The sequence below is a fragment of the Pseudorca crassidens genome, chromosome 13, assembly GCF_039906515.1.
Source record: "Pseudorca crassidens isolate mPseCra1 chromosome 13, mPseCra1.hap1, whole genome shotgun sequence".
In the NCBI taxonomy this organism is placed as follows: Eukaryota; Metazoa; Chordata; class Mammalia; order Artiodactyla; family Delphinidae; genus Pseudorca; species Pseudorca crassidens.
The window spans coordinates 56,345,249-56,368,684 of record NC_090308.1 but is presented as its reverse complement, the minus strand read 5'-3'; positions in this window follow the sequence as shown (position 1 = coordinate 56,368,684).

Sequence of the window (23,436 nt, the reverse complement as noted above, 5' to 3'; positions counted from 1 at the left end):
TTTATTGAGATCAGGAAGAATGAAGGAGGGAGGACGTTGAGAGGATAAATGTTTAGCTTTGGACATGTTAAGACTGAGATGTATGTGAAATATCCAAGTAAAGATATTAAATGGCAGCTGGATATGTGAGCCTGGGGTTCACAGTAAAGATTCATGCTGGAGACGTAAGTTTCTAGGAGATACACACATGAATATTATTTTCAGTCAGAATGCATAAGATCCCATAAGGTGAGAGGGAAAGTTGGGCCAAGACTGAGCATGGAGAATTGCCAACAGTTATAGATTTCATCTAGGGGAGAAGGAGCCTCAAAAGGAGACTGACAAGGAGTGACCAGGGAAGTAGAAAAAAATGCAGAGTGTAGAGTCCTTTGCTCAGCGGAAGGATGGAGGTATCAACTCTGATGAATGCTCCTGAGAGCTTCGGGAAAGAGAAGCGTTCACCAGGATGGTGGGGGCAGAAACCAGACTGAAGTGGGTTGAAGAGCGAATGGGAGGTGAGAAAGTGGAGGCAGCACACGTAATGCTTCTTTTGAGGAATTTAGCTATGAAGGAGGTAGCAGAATATTTTGGGACTGGGAGAGTGTTTTGTTTTGGTTTTTTTTTTTAGATCCATGATACTGCAACATATTTGTATAAAGATAGAACTTCTTTCATACAGAGGGGAATTGCTAATGTAGAACAGGGAGGAATGACTAAAGCGGTGACGTCCGCCAGTGAGAAGGTGAGACAGAAGGTGGGAACCTGATCACACAAGGAGGGACCAGGCTTTGATAGGAGGAGGAAGAAGGAAAAATGGGTGCAGAAGCTGAGAAGATGAAGCAGATCATTGATTTTATTATTTTCAAAGAGTAATGAGGTGAGGCCTCTATACTAAGGGAGTATGTATAAAATAGTTCATGGTGAGTTAGAAGTAATACTACTGCAGAGAAACATAGTAGGATTGTCAGGCATTAGTGAGCATCCACCTAAGGTTTGTGGTCATGAATTTAAAGTGAAACTGGTCAGCTGGGTTGAGTAGTTTTTCTTCAGGAATGTTCAGCTGCTTAAACTTAAGCATAGATAAGCCATCTTATCCATCAGTTTAATGGAGGGAGAAAGGAGTAAGGGAATTGAGAGCATTTGCAAGGCAGGGAATAAAATATTGGACCTTGAGTATATGGGCTGGATAGGAGGACAGTGAATCTAAGAGATGGAAGGTGAAGTCAGTGGTGACACTGAAAATGATGATAAGTGTGGTCCAGGGAAGATTGTGAGCCAGGAGTTAAATTAGTCAACAAATGATTGAGCAGGGCTTTGGCAGATTATTGCAACCAGTGTGGGGATAGAGTGATATATCCCGTTAGCAGGAGCTCAAAGGAGCAGGGATTTTTGTAAGAGGATGGAAGAGATCAGTGAGGGGAAGCAAGAGTGGCCGGGTGGGAATGCAGGGTGAGATAAACAAACAAAAGAGCTTTTCCTCAAAAGGGGTTCGGAGCAGGTGGTCTCCAAAAGAGCTCTTTAACAAGAGGTGAAGGAGTGTTCCAAGAAGAGGCTGGGGGTGAGGGGGCTTGCTGCTTCCACGGACCACAGTGGGAGGGTTTGGGATGAAGAGGGGGAAACAGGTGGGAGACTGGATCAGCTTAGGGACTTTGTGGGATTGGAAAGTGCATAATAATGTAGAATTGGGGAGAGAATTCAGTGACAGTGTCATGTGAGTAGATTCTTTTTCTATAGTCATCTATTATATCTGCATTCCGGTTTCACATTTGCTCTCGACATTATTTTTCTGACCCTAATTTGCCATCTGTTTCTGTCACGTCCTCCCGTTTGCTACAGGAAGAGCGGGAGTTTGCTGTGATGTATTGGTACTTCTTCCCCACACTAGATGTCACTGTTGCTTGCCTCCTAATTTCAGCCCTTCCATAGCTTATTCAATGTGACGGTCAGGGTGGCAGTGATCACTCCCGGGCCACCCTGTGCCTTACCCATACAAACACACACATAAGATTTAATGAGACTCCCTGGTGCTTATAAAACCACTGAGGTGTTAAATAGCTTAGGGTTAAACAGAGCTTCTTCTGTATGTATTCTACGAGGCTTATTATTTAGGTTTTTTTCTGAATTTAGGAATTAGAAGACTAAGCGAGAAATCAGACTGGAATTCTTTACAGAAAACACATCTACTTCCTCCTATGAAAATATGGCATTTTACACTTAAATCCAAGCTTGGTTAATGAGCTTCTTCCTCCCCCTCTGTTGTGGGGAGCTGGAAGCCTGCCGTGAAATTGCCCTCAGGTACCTCTGATACCTTGATGTGTGGTAGGAAATTTCCTGACCTGACCTTGGGTGTGGTGTCACCACATCAGGGTGTCTGCTTGTGGTCTGGTCTGGGGGACAGCACCGGATGGTAGTTCCTTAGTCCAGAAAGGAGCACAGAAGACCCTGTTGGCAACGGAAAGTCCAGGCTGTTATTTGGGAAACCGTCAGGGGCTATAAACACTTGTAAGCCCCTTTTATTAGCTGAACCAGAAGTTGCTGGCAGCTGTGGAGCCATTTCCTTTCTTTCTTCCTGGCAGAATCCTATTTAAGAAATGAGAGGAGGGCTTCCCTGGTGGCGCAGAGGTTGAGAGTCCGCCTGCCGATGCAGGGGACACGGGTTCGTGCCCTGGTCTGGGAAGATCCCACATGCCGCGGAGTGGCTGGGCCCGTGAGCCATGGCCGCTGGGCCTGCGCGTACGGAGCCTGTGCTCTGCAACGGGAGAGGCCCGCGTACCGCAAAAAAAAAAATAATAATAAGAGGAGTGAGGGGTAGATGGGAGAGAACATTATTTTGGGGATTTCAAAAGCAGACCAAACATTCATTCCTTCATTCAGTCAATGAGGGAACCAATATTTACTGCATAACTTCCATGTGTCAAATATGGCATAAGGTACTGGGGACACACTGCAAAGCTGACTCGGTTCCTGCTTGCATGGAGCTTAATTCCATTGGTACCTGGGAGAGAGAGAAATCAGCATGCCAGATTGTTTCAGAAAGCAGCTTAGCAGAAAATAAAGCAGAGTGATGGGACTGAGAGTCCTTGGGTGGCTGTGACATCTGAGACCTGACTGATAGGATATAACTAGGAAACGATCTGGGGGAAGAAGGTGTTTGTGCTGCAGGAAAGCTGGCCCCGAGGTCCCATGTCAGGAAGTCCGTGGCTTGTTCAGGGAAGGGAATGGAGGCTGGATGGGCCAGCACACAGTGGGCAAGGGCAGAGGGTTTCAGATGAGGACAGAGAGGTGGAGGTTGAAGCGCAGACTACAGGTCAGCTTGTGGGGACATATCCGGGGTTTAGATTTGATTCTAAGTGTAGAGGTGGATGACTGAATGTTTGGAGAGGAGCTGTGAGCTGATGCAGTAAAGGTCGTTCAGGAGGTTGACTAGAGACCTGATGGGGGCTGAGTAGGGGGTGGGGATCAGTTAGGAGGCAGAAGGGCAGCTGCCGGGGGAGATGGCAGTGGGTCAGGCCAGGATGGTGAGGGTAAAGATTTGGGATCAGTCCTTTAGTAATGGGCAGCTTTGGACCACCGAGCCTGCTTTCAAGTCAGTAACTTGAAGTTTCAGGATGCTTTTTTCATCAGTCGATTCTAGGTCTAAGGTGAGGAATACAGGGAGGGGTGAGAAGTGCAGCGAGGAGGAGGAAACGGAGGAGGAACTTGTCTGGAAGAAGCCAGGGAGAATTCAATGGTGTTTCTCCAATCACTTCTCTCCTGTCTAAATTATTAGGGTGTTTCATCCTAGAGCAAACTTCCTGATATTGTTCTCGACAGAGTTGAGGTTTTGTGTTTTGTTTTTCCTTTCATTCAAAGTGACAGAGGCCAGAAAACAATGCTGGCAGCACCACACCCACCGGCAGATTCCAGGCGCTGTAGCCTAGGGAGAGGATTGGATCTTTTGATGAAATCCCTGAGAGACCAAGGGGGAGAGAGCTAGTTGGAGCTGTGTTAACCTTCCCAACATAAATTCCTACAAAGGTACATGTAGGGATATAAGAGAGGCTGGTGGCGGTGGTGTTGGTGTTTCTTTCGGGGTGGGGCACCCACACACATAAGTGGGGACACATGTCTCATCGGGTAATGGACTTGCTGGCATATAGGCCTCCGTCATTTATAAACTCTTATGTGTTAGTACATAAGATGTGTTAGTACATAGTATGTGTTCCCAGATTCTGGGATTAATTCTCATGTTAGCCCTGTGAACTCAATGGTATCAGTACACACATTGTATAGAGGAGGAGGATGTGATATAGAATTGTTAAAATCACATGGCTAGTAAGTGCCAAACTGGAATTGGAACCCAGATCCCTGGTCTTAATAATTATACTATGCTGCCTCCCAAAGTCTTTTGCTGGTTACATATTTCTAAAGTGACATTTTTACTGATACAGAGTTGGACATTGTAAATTTTTCTGTTTATTCTTTATAAAGAAAGCTTTTTAGGAGCTAGAAGTATGTTTCTATTATTTTTGTTAACCAATCCTTTGTTATACTTATTATGTGATATATAGTAACATGACCACAGTATTAATCTTGAATAATTCTGACTAATCTATCTCTGAAATGATGTTTTAAATGGGTGATACTTAGAATTATGTGGCTTTTTATTGTACAAATAGTCACATGAAAGACTGGGTATATTCTCCTCAAGTGTTCTTTTTATACATAGAACAAAACTTATTGGAGCACCGCTGACAGCACTTAACAATAAGTAAACCGACAACACTTAACAATAAGTAAACCGTCAGTGTATCAGTTAGGGTTCTTTGTTGCAAGCATCGGAAGCTGCTTCTCTTTAACTTCAGCAGAGAGAGATTTGCTGGCCGGGTGTCAGGAAGCTCACTTGTTTGCTGAGAAGCCTAGAGACCCTGTAAACTGGCAGGAACGCAGGCAGTTTCAAGCAGGAGGAACCACAGCCAAGGTCATCTTGCAGAAATAGCCTGGTAAGGACATCCCCCACTGAACTCTGCTGCTACCACACCTCCCCTGGTCACCACCCTAGACACTGGATGCTGCTGCTGGCACTGGGAGACGCCTCTTGGAATGAATTGTAACCTGTCCCTGCTTCTTTCTTTCACTTGCTCACAATTCAGAGTGGCAGGCAGGATCATCAGATTGGCCAAGCCTGGGTCACCTGTCCTACCTGTCTATGTCAGAGAGAGGTAGCATTTGATCTATTAGGATTTTCAGAGAGAGATGAAGCTTTGCCTTTCATCAGGTAGGAAGGGGTTTCAGATGCTGGACAGTTACAGGAATGGCACATGTCTGTTAAACTATAAAAGTAACATAGTTTTAGGCATTAAGTGCTCCCATAGAATTTTTCAGGTCTCTTGAAAAGGCAACATAGTTCTGGAAAGAAACTACTTTCCTATATAGTATAGACTTCAATTATCTCAAAATAGCGACTAATCTGGGAGGGGTCACTTGCAAACAGATGATCTTGCCAGCCATTTGGTTTTGTGTTGAGAATTCCAACATGACATTGCAGTTATTGGAACAAAGACTGAGTCTGCGTCTTCCTTCCAGTTATTTCATTTATCTCTGATAGGCTTTGTGGAACAGTTGTCTCTAATCAAAGACATCAGAAAGCCTTTTACACATTCCTTCTGGCGGTGACTAATTTTCAGTGTTATTGGAGTAATCAGTTGGCATTTTTTTTTTTTATTGAGCTCATTCAAAAGAAACTCCTCCCCACAAAGGAACGTTATGTTTTTGAATTTTATTATTTTGCTCAGAGATTAAGCATTGGTATCACCGTAATCTGAAATGTACCCTGCCAACCTATTAGTACCACAATAAAATTGATGTGGCAAAGTTTTAATTCATACAGTAATTTTTGTGTTTACCCCTCTAGCTTACAGATCAGAGGACATGCAGAAGGCCACATGAAATCTTCAATGTAGCAGGTTTACTGTCATTATGCTGCATTTTTATCCTCATGTGATAGAAGCTAGTCAAATTGGATCTGTTAAAAATGAATTAAATGATATTATTAAAAATATAGACAGAATAAAATTAACATTGCTAAATGTTATGGAAACTGCAACTGTCAGCATAAGGCATCATAGTAACTGTAATAGAATTAAAAAACAAAACAAACAAAAAACTACTTAAAGCAACCAAGCATTAATCTTGTCCTAACAGGCACACTCAGTATAATCTAGACACAGTGAGACTGAATTCACAGATCATTTATGCCCCACTCGATTGCAGAATACATGAAACTTAGGCGATAGTAAGAAAAATGGATTCATACTATACAAGATCCCACAGTCCTCTTTCTTTCAACTCATACATAACAAGCCTAAAATTCATTTTTGTAGTTTCTAAGTCTGCTGTACAGAGAATGCAAAGAGTCAGCCTCAAATAGACCTTCTTTGAAAAAGGATCAAAGAATAGTACAAATTAGAGAAGAAAAATCCAGGATTACTTTATACAGAGAGTAAGTAAGAGATTCAAGCCAAGAATTTCTTACCTATGGATACTTCAGAAAAAAAAAATGTTTTCATTGGAAAGAAAGTAAAAGAGAGTTAAAATAAATATTTTACTCTTTCTGCACACACGAATTAGTTATTGGTTCTTGGCATTATATTAACGCTCCTATTTTATTTCTCACATGACAGTCACTGTGCTAAGCACTTTGTATACCTTATCCAATTTGATCTCTCAATAGCCCCATGAGGTAAGTATCATTAGCTCCATTTTATAGTTAAGGAAACTGAGGCTTTAAGAAGCTAAACTCCTTTGAGAATAAGCAACTTAGCATTTGGACCCTGCCTCGGCTTCAGTGTTTACACTCTTTAACCCCATGTGCTCTACTGCCCTTGAGTATTCTCCTTCCTTTAATGCTCATGGACTACTCAAAGCCATGCTAAGTCTTACTCTATGCTACTTGAGGGCAGGAATAACATTCTAAATTTTCAGACACCCTGCTCACCTAGGACAGTGCCTGAGAGGCTCTCAGAAAAGAGTTTAAATGATAAAGTTATTGATTTTTCCAGCCTTGCAATAAACTCCCAGTAATAATCATTAGAGTCTTGAAGTTCAGACTTTCATGATATTAGATTTGGAGCTCAGTTTTGAAATTAGCCCATATAGGCAACCTCAGCAAGGAGAGGGTGCAGGTTTTGGTGGGCTCTTAAAATCATGACTATGGAAAAAGTCCTGATGAGGTCATACTTGAGATCTTTCCTTGTAGGAAAAAAAAGAGTATTCCATCAGAGGTGCTGTATTGCTTTCTAAAATGGTAAGCAAAAAAAATTGGATCCGATGGGGATCCACACATAGCCAAAATTCCATGTCATTGAGAGGTGTCAGTAGAATGGGACAAAAGAAGTGATGCGTACTTTCCTATATTTTCCTAATATGCTTCACCCTTGACCGAGATGCGGTTAGTCTTTCTTCTCTAGTTTGGATCCCATACTTCCACTTCAATATTGGAACGAGTTCCTTCATTTCTTTTAACTTGTGTAAAACTTTTAAATACTCAGAATTGATAAAGAAAAGCCCACATGCCCACCATCCAGCTCTCTCACTTGTTTGTTTAAAAAAATCCCTACAAAAATCAGTTCACAGAAAAACATTATTAAGTAATTTTTCTACTACAAAATATTCTTCATGAGAACAGGATAATTTTATAGGGGTGTTATAAGTCTCTCATGAAATCTGAGAAACAAACACATAGGACAAATAGATTATATTTGATATGTTTATGTACCTAGGTGATTAGGGAGTCCTGAAGTTGTTTCAGGGACTCTTTTACTGTGTTATACTGTCTTTCAGACACCATGGAATTGTTTGAGGGCATTCTGTTACGTCATATTACATTATTAAATTAAAGGTTTGAAAGTGTTTTGAGGAGATGAGATAACCTTGCCAAGAAAGAAAGGGAAGGAGTATATAAAAGCTCAGCACTTAGAACAGATATCTGTATTCAAAGATGAATGTGAACGATCATATTCACTGTCTTCCTGTTTCGAATACTTTACCTGGTATGAGGTATCGGCATTACATATCAGTGGCATCAGTTGAAGTTTAATTTTAATGGAGATTATGGAGGACTACTTTTGGTGATAGTTAGAGGAAGGGGAATGTATATATCATTTTACAAGGGGTCACCTTGGTGCCACTGTTCAAAAAATATGTAACATGTATTATGCACGCATGTGCTACAGCACAGGAATATAATGACCAAAGCAACTTTATCACTGCCCTAGAGTAGTGCATGAAATGAGGCTGTCAGAAAATTTCAGTTTAATAGGAAGTTTGTTGATGATATACCCAAGGAACTGTCAGAATGGTGAGGTGGGACCTGTGTCCATCCTGAGGATTAAGAAAGTCTTTCTGTACATATGAAATTTGAGGGATCATAAGGGCAAAGTTTCTTATAAACAAAGGTGGTTATTATGAAAACATGACATTTTACGTCATTCTGTGTAAATAAGGATGGATATTTTATTTGTTGTACTTACCCATTCTTTGTTCACATTTCCAATAGTACACAATACCCAGGGAAAATAGAGTTAGCCTCTTAGCAACAGAAATACAAGCTACTAGTGACTCCTAGTTATGTTCAATTCTCAGAACTAGCACAAATATCTCTATGTTTTAGGGTATAAGGCAGGGATAGGAAAAGAGAGAAGTATTTTATTTTTATTTTTTTCCCAAAACTGACTTTGAAAATACTTATCAAAGAGGGAAGCCAGCAGAGTGTGGTGTACAGGAGGGACACTGGGCAAAACATTTCTGACATTCCTGCCCATCACCATTCAGTTTTTGTTTTTTTAGTCCAATCACTATAGGGCTTCCAGAGTATTTCTTAGTATCTCAGCTTCCTCTTAATGCATTATTTTCTGTACTATTCTTATCTCATCTGAGGGAACTTTAAACTTTAAATCCATCAATCTGTGTCTGAAAGTTGCTGAAATGTGCTTGTTAAATGGCCTAATTCTAGCAAGAAAAATAAAAATCCAGGTAACCCTGTATGTGCCCCCCTTTTCTACTTCCATTATGTTCGACTGTAGTCTTTTGTCAATGGTCACATGTTTTAAAATCCATTCCTCTCACCAGCCTTTTAAAATGTCTTTATTTCTCCCTTTCTTTCTTTCCCCCTTTCCTCCCTTCCCCCCTTCCTCCCTCCCTCCCTTCCTTCCTTCCTTCCTTTCTTTCTTTCTTCACTTTTTATACACTTACTGTGTGTCAGATATTGTAGAAGGTTTTAAGGATTTGATGGTAAATAAGCAGATGTGGTCCCCACCACATTAGACTTCCATTTTGGTGGGGCAGATACTCAATTTAACAAGTAATGACAATGTGAGGTAAAGTGTGGGATAGTAGATACATATCAGAAGAACATGGTCTTGTATGGAAATAGAGACTGATGGGAAAAGTCACAGAAGAGTTCCCCAAAAGAGGAGTGTATTAAATTTGGACATGAAAGGTGAATAAGATGTTTAGACATTAGTCAGGAAATTTACCAACCTTTAATCAGTTAGTGGATTTGAGCACCGATCTTCATGGACTGCTCACATTACAATGAGAGGCAAGCAGACATTATATATCTCTTGAGTGAAGAGTACAACACAACCTATGATGTAGTCTTGGGGGAAAAGAAAAAAAAGAACCTAGTTCGGATTAAGTCTCTAAATCCAATTATCAAGTTATAGCAAATATGGAAGCCAGAGGAACATGTTAAATGACACAACAAAGATGCAATCAGAATTATCCAGGATATGGGGCACTCTACAGGGCATCCAATCCATTTTCTTCAATTAATAAATTGCAGAGGATGGAAGAGGAATCTGAGATTAAAGGAGGCTTCAGAGCTATATCAATTAACCACAATGTAGTAAACTTATGTGGATCTTAGTCACATAAAGAAATTACAAGTATAAATAATTTTATGTATGTGGAATGTATGAGGCAGTTGGATGTTTGAACTCTCCTGGATAGTTGAAGGTTTTAATTAATTTTTTTAAAATATGAAAATAGTAATGTAGTTATGGCAAAAAAAAAAGTCCTTACAATTTAGAGATACATATTGAAGATTTCACAGATTTTACGAATGCAATGATATGTCAAAATAATGTAGGAAAACGTAAGTGGATAGAAGTATAGATGGAACAAGATTGGCGTGAGTTAATATTTGAGGCTGAGAGATAGGAAATAGGGCTTTATTAAACTGTTTTGTCTACTTCTGTGTATTTTTAAAAATTTCCCATAAAAGTTGAATAAAAAAAGGCTAAATAAAAGCTCCAAGGTTTAAAAATTAGCCATGGGAAGAGGGAAGTATTTCTGGTAGAGAAGACAATATACATAGATATCCATCTAGAGGTAGGGGAGAATGCCATCTTCAAGGGATTGAAATAAATTCCATATGGATAGAGTGAGAGAGGAAGAACACAAGGGGCAAAGCTAGAGGTGTCAGTTTGCAAAGGAAACCTTGAAAGCCACGTTAAAAATTTGGACTCTATCCTTAGGACAATAATAAGGCATTGAAAGATCCTAAGCAGGAGTAACCTGATTACTAGGAAACGGTACAGCCTTGAAAATGAGTTTGAGGAAGCCAAGAGAGATACTCTGAGACTAGTTAGCAGAGGGTTGCAGTAGTGCAGTCAGGTGAGAGGGAGAGCAGATGGCACTGAGAGATATTAGGGAGGTAAACAGGACGGATGTGGGAGAAAAGGGACATCTGATGATTTCCTAGGTTTCAGGCTCGGACAGATGGGTAGATAGAGGGGACTTACTGAAATCAGGAACATCAGATGAAGAGTGAACCTGAAGGAAAATATGAGGAGCTCTCTGGAAAGACTAAGTTTGAAGTACCTGTAAGTCTGTTATTGAATTAGATGCAAGGCCCTCCTCTTGGGGTTCTAGCTGAACCGAAGCCCCCCAGCTCTGCCAGGGAGTTCTTTCCTGCTCAGGTTTGCACTGACGTTAACAAAACTGAGTTTGGTGCGAGCAAGACAGACTTTTATTCAATGGCCAGAGAATGGAGAAGGGGAGCTCATGCTCTAAAGTCACCTTCTACACGACGGGAGGGGAGTAAGGGAACTTAAGGGTTAGGAGGCAGACGGGTCAGCCAGCTCTAGGAAAGGGGTGGAGATTCCCCAGGCAGCAGAGGGGCAGCTGGGGCATGCGCAGTCTTCCATGCTCCTTTGCACATGGTGCAAATTGTGCCTAACAGCACAAACACCCGCTTTGGGCAGAGAACTTTTTTTTTTTTCCTCTAGAAAGGGGCTCATTTACTTTTTTTTTTTTTTTGAAGTACAAAAGTAAACATGTACTTAAAACCGGAAAAGAAAGCACAAAGTTACACATTTTAAGAAGATGACAGAGGGCTGGCTTCCCTGGTGGTGCAGTGGTTGAGAATCCTCCTGCCAATGCAGGGGACACGGGTTAGATCCCTGGTCCGGGAAGATCCCACATGCCACGGAGCAACTAAGCCCGTGCACCACAAATACTGAGCCTGTGCTCTAGAGCCTGTGAGCCACAATTACTGAGCCTGCATGCCACAGCTACTGAAGCCTGCGCGCTTAGAGCCCGTCCTCCACAACAAGAGAAGCCACCGCAACGAGAAGCCTACACACTGCAACTAAGAGTAGTCCCCACTCGCCACAACTAGAGAAAACCCATGCACAGCAACGAAGACCCAACACAGCCAAAAATAAATAAATTAAATACATAAATTAAAAAAAAGAGGATGACAGAAACCATAAACCTCACAAAATTAAGAAAGAGAAATATATCTCATTAAGCACAAACTAAATGTATCACCACCTCAAATTTCCTTTATTTTTTTTACTTAGATCTTCTATACACTTGTGTATTTGGTACTGAAAATTGAAATAGCACATCAAAAATTTTATTACAATTCAAACTTTTGAAAAGCAGAGACTGTAGTTAATATGTCCTGTTATAATTATGCTCTGCCAAACTAACCAGTGCTTTCTTTATATTCCTTCCACACAAGTCAATTTGCGTCAAATTCTTTTTTTTTTCTTTAGATTCTTTTCCCATATAGGCCATTACAGAGTAATGAGTAGAGTTCCCTGTGCTATACAACAGGTTCTCATTAGTTATCTATTTTATATATAGTTGTGTGTATGTGTCAATCCCAGTCTCCCAATTTATCCCTTTGGGTCTCATTTGCCTTTTTTATTTAAACATCTTTATTGGAGTATAATTGCTTTACATTGCTGTGTTACTTGCTGCTGTATAACAAAGTGAATCAGCTATACGTATACATATATCCCCTCCCTCTTACATCTCCCTCCCACCCTCCCTATCCCACCCATCTAGGTGGTCACAAAGCACCGAGCTGATCTCCCTGTGCTATGTGGCTACTTCCCACTAGCTATCTGTTTTACATTTGGTAGTGTATATATGTCAGTGCCACTCGCTCACTTCGTCCCAGCTTACACTTCCCCCTCCCCGTGTCCTCAATTCCATTCTGTACATCTGCATCTTTATTCCTGTCCTGCCCCTACGTTCTTCAGAACCATTTTTTTTTTTTTTTTTAGATTCCATATATATGTGTTAGCATATGGTATTTGTTTTTCTCTTTCTGATTTACTTCACTCTGTATGACAGACTCTTGGTCCATCCACCTCACTACAGATAACTCAATTTCGTTTCTTTTTATGGCTGAGTAATATTCCATTGTATATATGTGCCACGTCTTCTTTATCCACTCATCTGTCGATGGACACTTAGGTTGCTTCCATGTCCTGGCTATTGTAGATAGAGCTGCAATGAACATTGTGCTGCATGACTCTTTTTGAATTATGGTTTTCTCAGGGTATATGCCCAGTAGTGGGATTGTTCGGTCATATGGTAGTTCTATTTTTACTTTTTTAAGGAACCTCCATACAGTTCTCCATAGTGGCTGTATCAAGTTACTTTCCCACCAACAGTTCAAGAGGGTTCCCTTTTCTCCACACCGTCTCCAGTATTTATTGTTTGTAGATTTTTTGATGATGGCCATTCTGACCAGTGTGAGGTGGTACCTCATTGTGGTTTTGGTTTGCATTCCTCTAATGATTAGTGATGTTGAGCATCTTTTCATCTGTTTGCTGGCAACCTGTATATCTTCTTTGGAGAAATGTCTGTTTAGGTCTTCTGCCCATTTTTGGATTGGGTTGTTTGTTTTTCTGATATTGAGCTGCATGGGCTGCTTGTATATTTTTGAGATTAATCCTTTGTCAGTTGCTTCATTTGCAAATATTTTCTCCCATTCTGAGGGTTGTCTTTTCATCTTTTTATATTTCCTTTGCTCTGCAAAAGCTTTTAAGTTTCATTAGTTTCCATTTATTTATTTTTGTTTTTATTTCCATTTCTCTAGGCGGGGGGTCAAAGGGATCTTGCTGTGATTTATGGCATAGAGTGTTCTGCCTATGTTTTCCTCTAAGAGTTTGATAGTGTCTGGCCTTACATTTAGGTCTTTAATCCATTTGGAGTTTATTTTTGAGTATGGTGTTTGGGAGTGTTCTAATTTCATTCTTTTACATGTAGCTGTCCAGTTTTCCCAGCACCACTTATTGAAGGGGCTGTCTTTTCTCCATTGTATATTCATACCTCCTTTATCAAAGATAAAGTGACCATATGTGTGTGGGTTAATCTCTGGGCTTTCTATCCTGTTAAATTGATCTATATTTCTGTTTTTGTGCTAGTACCATACTGTCTCAATTACTGTAGCTTTGTAGTATAGTCTGAGGTCTGGGAGCCTGATTTCTCCAGCTCCGTTTTTCTTTCTCAAGATTGCTTTGGCTATTTGGGGTCTTTTGTGTTTCCATACAAATTGTGAAATTTTTTGTTCTAGTTCTGTGAAAAATGCCATTTGTATTTTGATTGGGATTGCATTGAACCTGTAGATTGCTTTAGGTAGTATAGTCATTTTCGCAATGTTGATTCTTCCAATCCAAGAGCATGGTATTTCTCTCCATCTGTTTGTATCATCTTTCATTTCTTTCATCACTATCTTATAGTTTTCTGCATACAGGTCTTTTGTTTCCTTAGGTGTGTTTATTCCTAGGTATTTTATTCTTTTTGTTGCAAAGGTAAATGAGAGTGTTTCCTTAATTTCTCTTTTAAATTTTTCATCATTAGTGTATAGGAATGCAAGAGATTTCTGTGCATTAACTTTGTATCCTGCTACTTCACCAAATTCATTGATTAGCTCTAGTAGTTTTCTGGTGGCATCTTTAGGATTCTCTATATATAGTATCATGTCACCGGCAAAGAGTGACAGCTTTACTTCTTTTCCAATTTTGATTCTTTTTATTTCTTTTTCATCTCTGATTGCTGTGGCTAAAACTTCCAAAACTATGTTGAATAATAGTGGTGAGAGTGGGCAACCTTGTCTTGTTCCTGATCTTAGTGGAAATGGTTTCACTTTTACACCACTGAGAACAGTGTTGGCTGTGGATTTGTCACATATGGCCTTTATTATGTTGAATTAAGTTCCCTCTGTGCCTACTTTCTGAAGAGTTTTTATCATGAATGAGTGTTGAATTTTGTTGAAAGCTTTTTCTGCATCTATTGAGATTACCATATGGTTTTATCCTTCAATTTGTTAATATGGTGAATCACATTGATTGATTTGCATATATTGAAGAATCCTTGCATTCCTGGGCTAAACCCTACTTGATCATGGTGTATGATCCTTTTAATGTGCTGCTGGATTCTGTTTGCTAGTATTTTGTTGAGCATTTTTGCAACTATGTTCATCAGTGACATTGACCTGTAGTTTTCTTCTTTTGTGACATCTTCGTCTGCTTTTGGTATCAGGATGATGGTGGGCTTGTAGAATGAGTTTGGGAGGCTTCCTCCCTCTCCTATATTTTGGAAGAATTTTAGAAGGATAGGTGTTAGCTTTTCTCTAAACATTTTATAGAATTTGCCTGTGAATCCATCTGTTCCTGGGCTTTTGTTTGTTGGAAGATTATTATTATTATTTTTAACATCTTTATTGGAGTATAATTGCTTTACAATGGTGTATTAATTTCTGCTTTATAACATAGTAAATCAGTTATACATATACATATGTTCCCATATCTCTTCCCTCTTGCGTCTCCCTCCCTTCCATGGAAGAGTATTAATCACAGTTTCAATTTCAGTGCTTTTGATTGGTCTGTTTACATTTTCTTTTTCTTCTTAGTTCAGTGTCAGAAGGTTGTGCTTTTCTAAGAATTTGTCCATTTCTTCCAGGTTGTCCATTTTATTGGCATAGAGTTGCTTGTAGTAATCTCTCATGATCCTTTGTATTTCTGAAGTGTCAGTTGTAACTTCTTCTTTTTCATTTCTAATTCTGTTGATTTGAGTCTTCTCCCTTTTTTTCTTGAGGAGTCTGGGTAATCATTTATCAACTTTGTTTATCTTCTCAAAGAACCAGCTTTTAAGTTTATTGATCTTTGCTATCATTTCCTTCATTTCTTTTTCATTTATTTCTGATCTGATATTTATGATTTCTTTCCTTCTGCTAACTGTGGGGCTTTCTTTGTTGTTGTTTTTCTTTTTTCTCTAATTGCTTTAACTGTAAGGTTAGGTGGTTTATTTGAGATTTTTCTTGTTTCTTGATGTAGGATTGTATTGCTATAAAATTCCCTCTTAGAACTGCTTTTGCTGCATCCCATAGGTTTTGTACCATCATATTTTCGTTGACATTTGTTTCTAGGTATATTTTGATTTCCTCTTTGATTTCTTCAGTGATTTCTTGGTTATTTAGTAGCATATTGTTTAGCCTCCATGTGTTTGTATTTTTTACAGTTTTTTTTCTTTAATTGATATCTAATCTCAAAGTGTTGTGGTTGGAAAAGATACTTGATATGATTTCAATTTTCTTAAATTTACTTAGGCTAGATTTGTGACCCAAAATATGATCTATCCTGGAGAATGTCCATAAGCACTTGAGAAGAAAGTGTATTCTGTTGTTTTTAGATGGAATATTCTATAAATATCAATTAAGTCCATCTTGTTTAATGTGTCATTTAAAGCTTGTGTTTCCTTATTTATTTTCACTTTGGTTGATCTGTCCATTGGTGAAAGTGGGATGTTAAAGTCCCCCAGTATTATTGTGTTACTGTCGATTTCCCCTTTTATGGCTCTTAGCATTTTCCTTATGTATTGAGGTGCTCTTCTGTTGGGTGCATACATATTTCCAATTGTTTATCTTCTTCTTGGATTGATCCCTTGATCATTGGGTAGTGTCCTTCTTTGTCTCTTGTAATAGTCTTTAAAGTCTATTTTGTCTGATAAGAGAATTGCTACTCTGGCTTTCTTTTGATTTCCATTTGCTTGGAATATCTTATCCCCTCCCCTCACTTTCAGTCTGTATGTGTCCCTAGGTCTGGAATGGGTCTCTTGTAGGCAGCATATATACGAGTCTTGCTTTTGAATCCATTCAGCCAGTCTGTGTCTTTTGGTTGAAGCATTTAATCCATTTACATTGAAGGTAATTATCGATAAATGTGTTCCTATTACTATTTTCTTAATTGTTTTGGGTTTGTTATTGTAGGTCTTTTCCTTCTCTTGTGTTTCCTGCCTAGAGAAGTTCCTTTAGCATTTGTTGTAAAACTGGTTAGGTGGTGCTGAATTCTGTTAGCTTTTGCTTGTCTGTAAAGTTTTTAATTTCTCTGTCAAATCTGAATGAGATCCTTGCTGGGTAGAGTAATCTTGGTTGTAGCTTTTTCCCTTTCATCACTTTAAATATGTCCTGCCACTCCCTTCTGGCTTGCAGAGTTTTTGCTGAAAGATCAGCTGCTAATCTTATGGGGATTGCCTTGTATGTTCTTTGTTGCTTTTCCCTTACTGCTTTTAATATTTTTTCTTTGTATTTAATTTTTGATAGTTTGATTAATATGTGTTTTGGCTTGTTTCTCCTTGGATTTATACTGTTTGGGACTCTCTGTGCTTCCTGGATTTGATTGACTATTTCCTTTCCCATATTAGGGAAGTTTTCAACTATAATCTCTTCAAATATTTTCTCAGTCCCTTTCTTTTTCTCTTCTTCTTCTGGGACCCCTATAATTTGAATATTGGTGCATTTAATGTTGTCCCAGTCATCTCTGAGACTGTCCTCAATTCCTTTCATTCTTTTCTCTTTGTTCTGCTCTGCAGTAGTTATTTCCACTATTTTATCTTCCAGGTCACTTATCCATTCTTCTGCCTCAGTTATTCTGCTATTGGTTCCTCGTAGAGAATTTTTAATTTCACTTATTGTGGTGTTCATCATTGTTTGCTCTTTAGTTCTTATAGGTCCTTGTTAAACGTTTCTTGTATTTTCTCCATTCTATTCGTGTATTTTGGATCATCTTTACTATCATTACTCTGAAATCTTTTTCAGGTAGACTGTCTGTTTCCTCTTCATTTGTTTAGTCTGGTGGGTTTTTACCTTGGTCCTTTACCTGCTGTGTATTTCTGTCTTATCATTTTGCTTTACTTACTGTGTTTGGGGTCTCCATTTTGCAGGCTGCAGGTTCATAGTTCCCATTGATTTTGGTGTCTGCCTCCAGTGGGTAAGGTTGGTTCAGTGGGTTGTGTAGGCTTCTTGGTGGAAGGGCCTGGTGCTTGTGTCTGGTGGATGAGGCTGTATCTTGTCTTTCTGTTGGGCAGGACCGCATTAGGTGGTGTGTTTTGGAGTGTCTGTGAACTGAGTATGATTTGGGGCAGCCTCTGTGCTAATGGTTGGGGTTGTGTTCCTGTCTTGCTAGTCATTTGGCATGTGGTGTCCAGCGCTGTAGCTTGCTGGTCATTGAGTGGAGCTGGGTCTTAACGTTGAGATGAGATCTCTGGGAGAGCTTTCGCTGATTGATATTACCTGGGACCAGGAGGTCTCTGGTGGTCCAGTGTCCTGAACTCAGCTCTCCCATCTCGGAGGCTCAGGCCTGACACCCAGCTGGAGTACCACCACCCTGTCAGCCACACGGCCCAGAAGAAAAGGGAGAAAAAAGTGCAAGAAAGAAAAATAAAATAAAATAAAATAAAATAAATTAATAATGTTAAAATAATTTTTTTAATATTATTAAAATAAAAAAATTTAAAAGTAATAAAAAAAAAAGAAGAGAGCAACCAAACCAATACATATCCACCAATGAGAACAAGCACTAAAAAGTAAACCTGGATAACCATGCAAATCAGAAACTAGTCAGTTTCATACAGCAAACCCCAAGGCTACAGTTGCTCCCAAAGTCCACCTCCTCAATTTGGAATGATTCGTTGTCTATTCAGGTATTGCACAGATGCAGGGTACATCAAGTTGTTTGTGGAGATTTTATCCGCTGCTCCTGAGGCTGCTGGGAGAGATTTCCCTTTCTCTTCTTTGTTCGCACAGCTCCTGGGGTTCAGCTTTGGATTTGGCCCACCTCTGCGTGTAGGTCGCATGAGGGCATCTGTTCCTCAGCTAGACAGGACAGGGTTAAAGGAGCAGCTGATTCGGGGGCTCTGGCTCACTCAGGCCGGGGGGAGGGAGGGGTACGGAGTGTGGGGCAAGCCTGCAGCAGCAGAGGCCAGCGTGATGTTGCAACAGCCTGAGGCGCACTGTGTTTTCTCCCGGGGAAGCTGTCCTTGGATCATGGGACCCTGGCAATGGTGGGCTATACAGGCTTCCGGAAGGGGAGGTGTGGATAGTAACCTGTGCTTGCACACGGGATTCTTGGTGGCTGCAGCAGCAACAGCATTAGCATTTCATGCCCGTCTCTGTTGTTCATGCTGATAGCCACGGCTCGGGGTGGAGATCTTAGCGTGGTAATGAAGCAAAGGTAGCTCTCAGATACATCCAGGTTTCACCTGTGCAGGCTCTTTCCTGTGGTCAAGTTGGAGCTGGTTCCAGGGAAGTTGACCATTGTATATCTTTTAAAGTACAGCTACAAAGCATCTCTGCCAAACACCAGCTACTTTTGAAACAAAAACAGAAAAATCAGGACAGGTGTCCTTTAGCTCTCAGGGTTTGGTGTGGAAACAGAGCTAAATCAAGGCAAGGAAAAGGGAGACTTTTCTTACTGTTAGGATGCCACTTCATCATGGTATGAGGAGGTATTCTATGGTGGGTTTAAGGTTGCAAATACTGTTTCAGATGCATTCTACCCAATTTAATATACAGTATTTCCACTCTTTCCAGCTGAAAATATTTATTTATTTTTCTTATGACTTCTTTTTTGTCCCCTTGATTATTTAGAAGGACATGTCAATTTTCAAATGCAAATATTTATTTTTTGTTACTGATTTCTTTTAAATTTATTTGGAATGGAAAATGTAATTGTTATAATCCCAGCCCTTTGAAATTTATTGAGACTAGCACTATAAACACTTTTTTGGTGAATTTTGTAATTGTTCTCTGTGAGCTTGAAAGTAATATGTATTCTGCAATTGCTGAATCTAGTTATTTATATATGTTTATGTATATAAAGCTTGTCAAGTACATCACTTGAAATTTTCACTATCCACTAGACTTACTTAGACTTACTTGTCTGCTTAGATTAATTTTTTCTGTAATTTTCTTGATTTTTGCTATCTATATTTAAAGGCAATTCCACTATTTTATCAGGCTTTTTATATATTTTAAGTATATAAAATTTTATAATTATATATCTTAATGTATTTAATATATTTTCTGGACTTTTATATATTTCTGAATCTTTTACTGTTAAGTAGTGACTTTTTTATCTTTTCCTTTTTTTTTTTTTTTTTTGGCGGTACGCGGGCCTCTCACTGTTGTGGCCTCTCCCGTTGCGGAGCACAGGCTCCAGACACGCAGGCTCAGCGGCCATGGCTTACGGGCCTAGCCGCTCCGTGGCATGTGGGATCTTCCCGGACCGGGGCACGAACCCGTGTCCCCTGCATCAGCAGGCAGACTCTCAACCACTGCTCCACCAGGGAAGCCCAACTTTTTAATCTTTAATAACTATTTTTTGCCTTAAAATCTATTTTGTCTCATACTGAGAGTGACACCACTTTCTTTTGGTTAGTGTTTGATTTGTATATCTTTTTCCATCATTTTTATTTCAGTATGTCTGAATTCTGTAAGTTTTTTTGTATCTTAGATGTGTCTTTTGTAAAGAGAGTTTAAAAAGAAATCCATGATAGAAATCCAAGGAATTAGTAATAATATTTGTCTTAAGTGGAACATTTTTTTTCATTTATATTTATTGTAATTATTAAAGTATTTGAATTTATTTCTACAACCATATTTTGTGCTTTTTGATTACCATGCTTCTTCTATACTTCTTTTTTCTGTTCTTGCCTTCTCTTGGATTAGTTGATTATTTTTAAATGATAGCCACAGTATCTATTCAATACAGTATTAATATTAATTCATTACAGATTCAAATACATTAAATTAATTAAAGATTCAAACACTAAAGACATTTTAGAGCCCATTGAAACCAAGTTTTATTCTGTTCAAGATTCAGAGCCAGGTAATAAATCTTTGTATGATTTATCAATTTCACTGATTACTGGAATGCTGCAGTATTTTCCCCAATATTCTATTCATTATTACATTCTAAGCCTTATAATACCTTGTGCGCTTACTGCCAATCTTGGGTCTCTTTGGGCTAAACTGGCCTTTTTAGAAGGAGTCTTCACTCTGACAGGAGATGCCATTTCCAAATATGTGGATTCAGCATAGCTGAATGGAACAGGCAGCCCAGCAGGAGCAGCAGCAAACCGTAAAATCCACAATTTTAAAGTGTCAGGATAAGTATTTCATGGGCGCATTCTGTTACTCTAAAATCAGATCAACTGGGAACATGCTCTCCAGCCAAATTTTGACAGGTGCAGCTACTGCCACGGCTCTGCTGTTCTTTCTCTAATCTGCCCATCTGCTCCCAGGATTCCTCTGTTTCTCTTAGAAATATTCCCTCTTCTGCTTTCTTTAGCCTCAAATACTGCACTTTGTTGTTTAAGACAAGGGCCACACAAACAAGTCAAAATAGACAGGAACAGAGCTATTATTATGTAATTAGAGCAGTAAAGGCAGCCAGTCTGAATAACTCCATCTTGCAAATTGGTTTTCTTGTCTGTATTAGTCTAATTTACCCAATATTCTCTGAATTTGGGGGGATTTTGCTGCCTGTACATACGCAAGCAAGATAACTAATTAAGCTGTTAGTAATGGATAAAAATGTTTAAATGAATTCATTCATCTAAAAGTTTTCCATGAGCGTCATCTAAGTACTAAACACTATTTTTCCTTCATAGTAGTTAACAAAAACACATATTTTGTGCTCTCCAGAGTTTATTAAAAGCAGGATTTATTAGAGACATCTTTACATTATTAAACTTTGGCATGAATTATTGCATTAAATTTTTAGTAAGAATCAGAAGAAAAAATTGTCACATTGCTGGTTATGATGTGTCCCTTGTAGGCTGTACTATAGATAGCTTATAGGCTGCACAAAAACAGGGGATGGGCTAAATTTGGCCCATAGGCCAGAATTTGCTAACCCTTGCCTTAGAACAATCATAGAAAAGATTTATTATCCTCATTTTTCAGAAGGAATGGACCAAGAGAACTTAAGTCAAAGTAGCAGAGCTTTAAATATATTTCTAGAATTTTTTCTCTTATTTCACAAAAGCCTATGTGACTCTCCCTTTCTCAGTTGTAGAGGTTTCTAGGAGGAACGGGGACAAAAACAGCAATGTTGTGTGGAAAATTGGGGGAGCTGGGGACTCCTAAGATAAATGACATCTATATATCATTAAAATCCTGTGTCTGTAAAAGCCTAACCTCTCTGGAGTTGGGGACTCATGTGGCTAGTACCTCCCTACCTTCCTGAAAGCAGATCTAGCTAGGCTGATTCCATCCTAGTCTCAAGAGTAACAACGAAATGGATTGGGTGTCTCCCACGCCCTTTTCTCTTGTTAGTCAAACACTTTTGGGTTCTTAGATTCTTCACATTCTTCCTAATATCCTGGGAAACCCCTACTCAAGGAGAAATTTCATTATACTAAATTGTTAATGAGTGAGGAGTCTAGAGATGTTCCCCTTCCCAAGGATTTGCATTTTTTTTCCTTTTAAAAAAAAAATTTATTTATTTATTTGGCTGCATTGGGTCTTCGCTGCAGCATGCCAGCTTTCTCTAGGTGCAGCAAGCGGGGTCTACTCTATGTTGCGGTGCATGGGCTTCTTATTGAGGTGGCTTCTTTTGTTACAGAGCACGGGCTCTAGGTGCGTGGGCTTCAGTAGTTGTGTGCAGGCTCAGTAGTTGTGGTTCACGGGCTGTACAGTGCAGGCTCAGTAGTTGTGGCGCACGGGCTTAGTTGCTCCGCGGCATATGGGATCTTCCCAGACCAGGGCTCAAACCTGTGTCCCCTGCATTGGCAGTCGAATTCTTAACCACTGCACCACCACTGCGCCACCAGGGAAGTCCAGGATTCACATTTTGACTTGGAACAGAGACCTGTGCCACAATATTTAATATCTTATTACTATTTCTATCATCCATGGGTAATGTAGGTGAGGAGAATATTTTTGAGGGTCCCATAAACAGATGTCAATACTTTATATCTTATCAAGAAATTGAGTTTAAGCCAATGTTCCTTAACCGAAAAATATTCCTCAATTTACTGTTAAACTCTTTCCCACCTTGCTGGAAACTTTTTTTTTTAACATCTTTACTAGAGTATAATTGCTTTACACTGGTGTGCTAGTTTCTGCTTTATAACAAAGTGAATCAGCTATACATATACATATATCCCCATATCTCCTCCCTCTTGTGTCTCCCTCCCACCCTCCCTATCCCACCCCTGTAGGTGGTCACAAAGCACCAAGCTGATCTCCCTGTGCTATGCAACTTCTTTCCACTAGCTATTTTATATTTGGTACTACATATAAGTCTATGCCACTCTCGCACTTCATCCCAGCTTACCCTTCCCCCTCCCCGAGTCCTCAAGTCCATTCTCTACATCTGCGTCTTTATTCCTGTCCTGCCCCTAGGTTCTTCTAACCACTTCTTTTTTCTTTTAACATTCCGTATATATGTGTTAGCATACAGTATTTGTTTTTCTCTTTCTGACTTACTTCTCTCTGTATGACAGTCTCTACGTCCATCCACCTCATTACAGATAACTCAATTTCATTTTTTATGGCTGAGTAATATTCCATTGTATATATGTGCCACATCTTCTTTATCCATTCATCTGTCAGTGGACACTTAGGTTGCTTCCATGTCCTGGCTATTTTAAATAGAGCTACAGTGAACATTGTGGTCCATGACTCTTTTTGAATTATGGTTTTCTCAGGGTATATGCCCAGTAGTGAGATTGCTGGGTTGTATGGTAGTTCTATTTTTAGTTCTTTAAGGGACATCCATACTGTTCTCCTTAGTGGCTGTATCAATTTACATTCCCACCAACAGTGCAAGAGGGTTCCCTTTGCTCCACACCCTCTCCACTATTTATTGTTTACAGATATTTTGATGA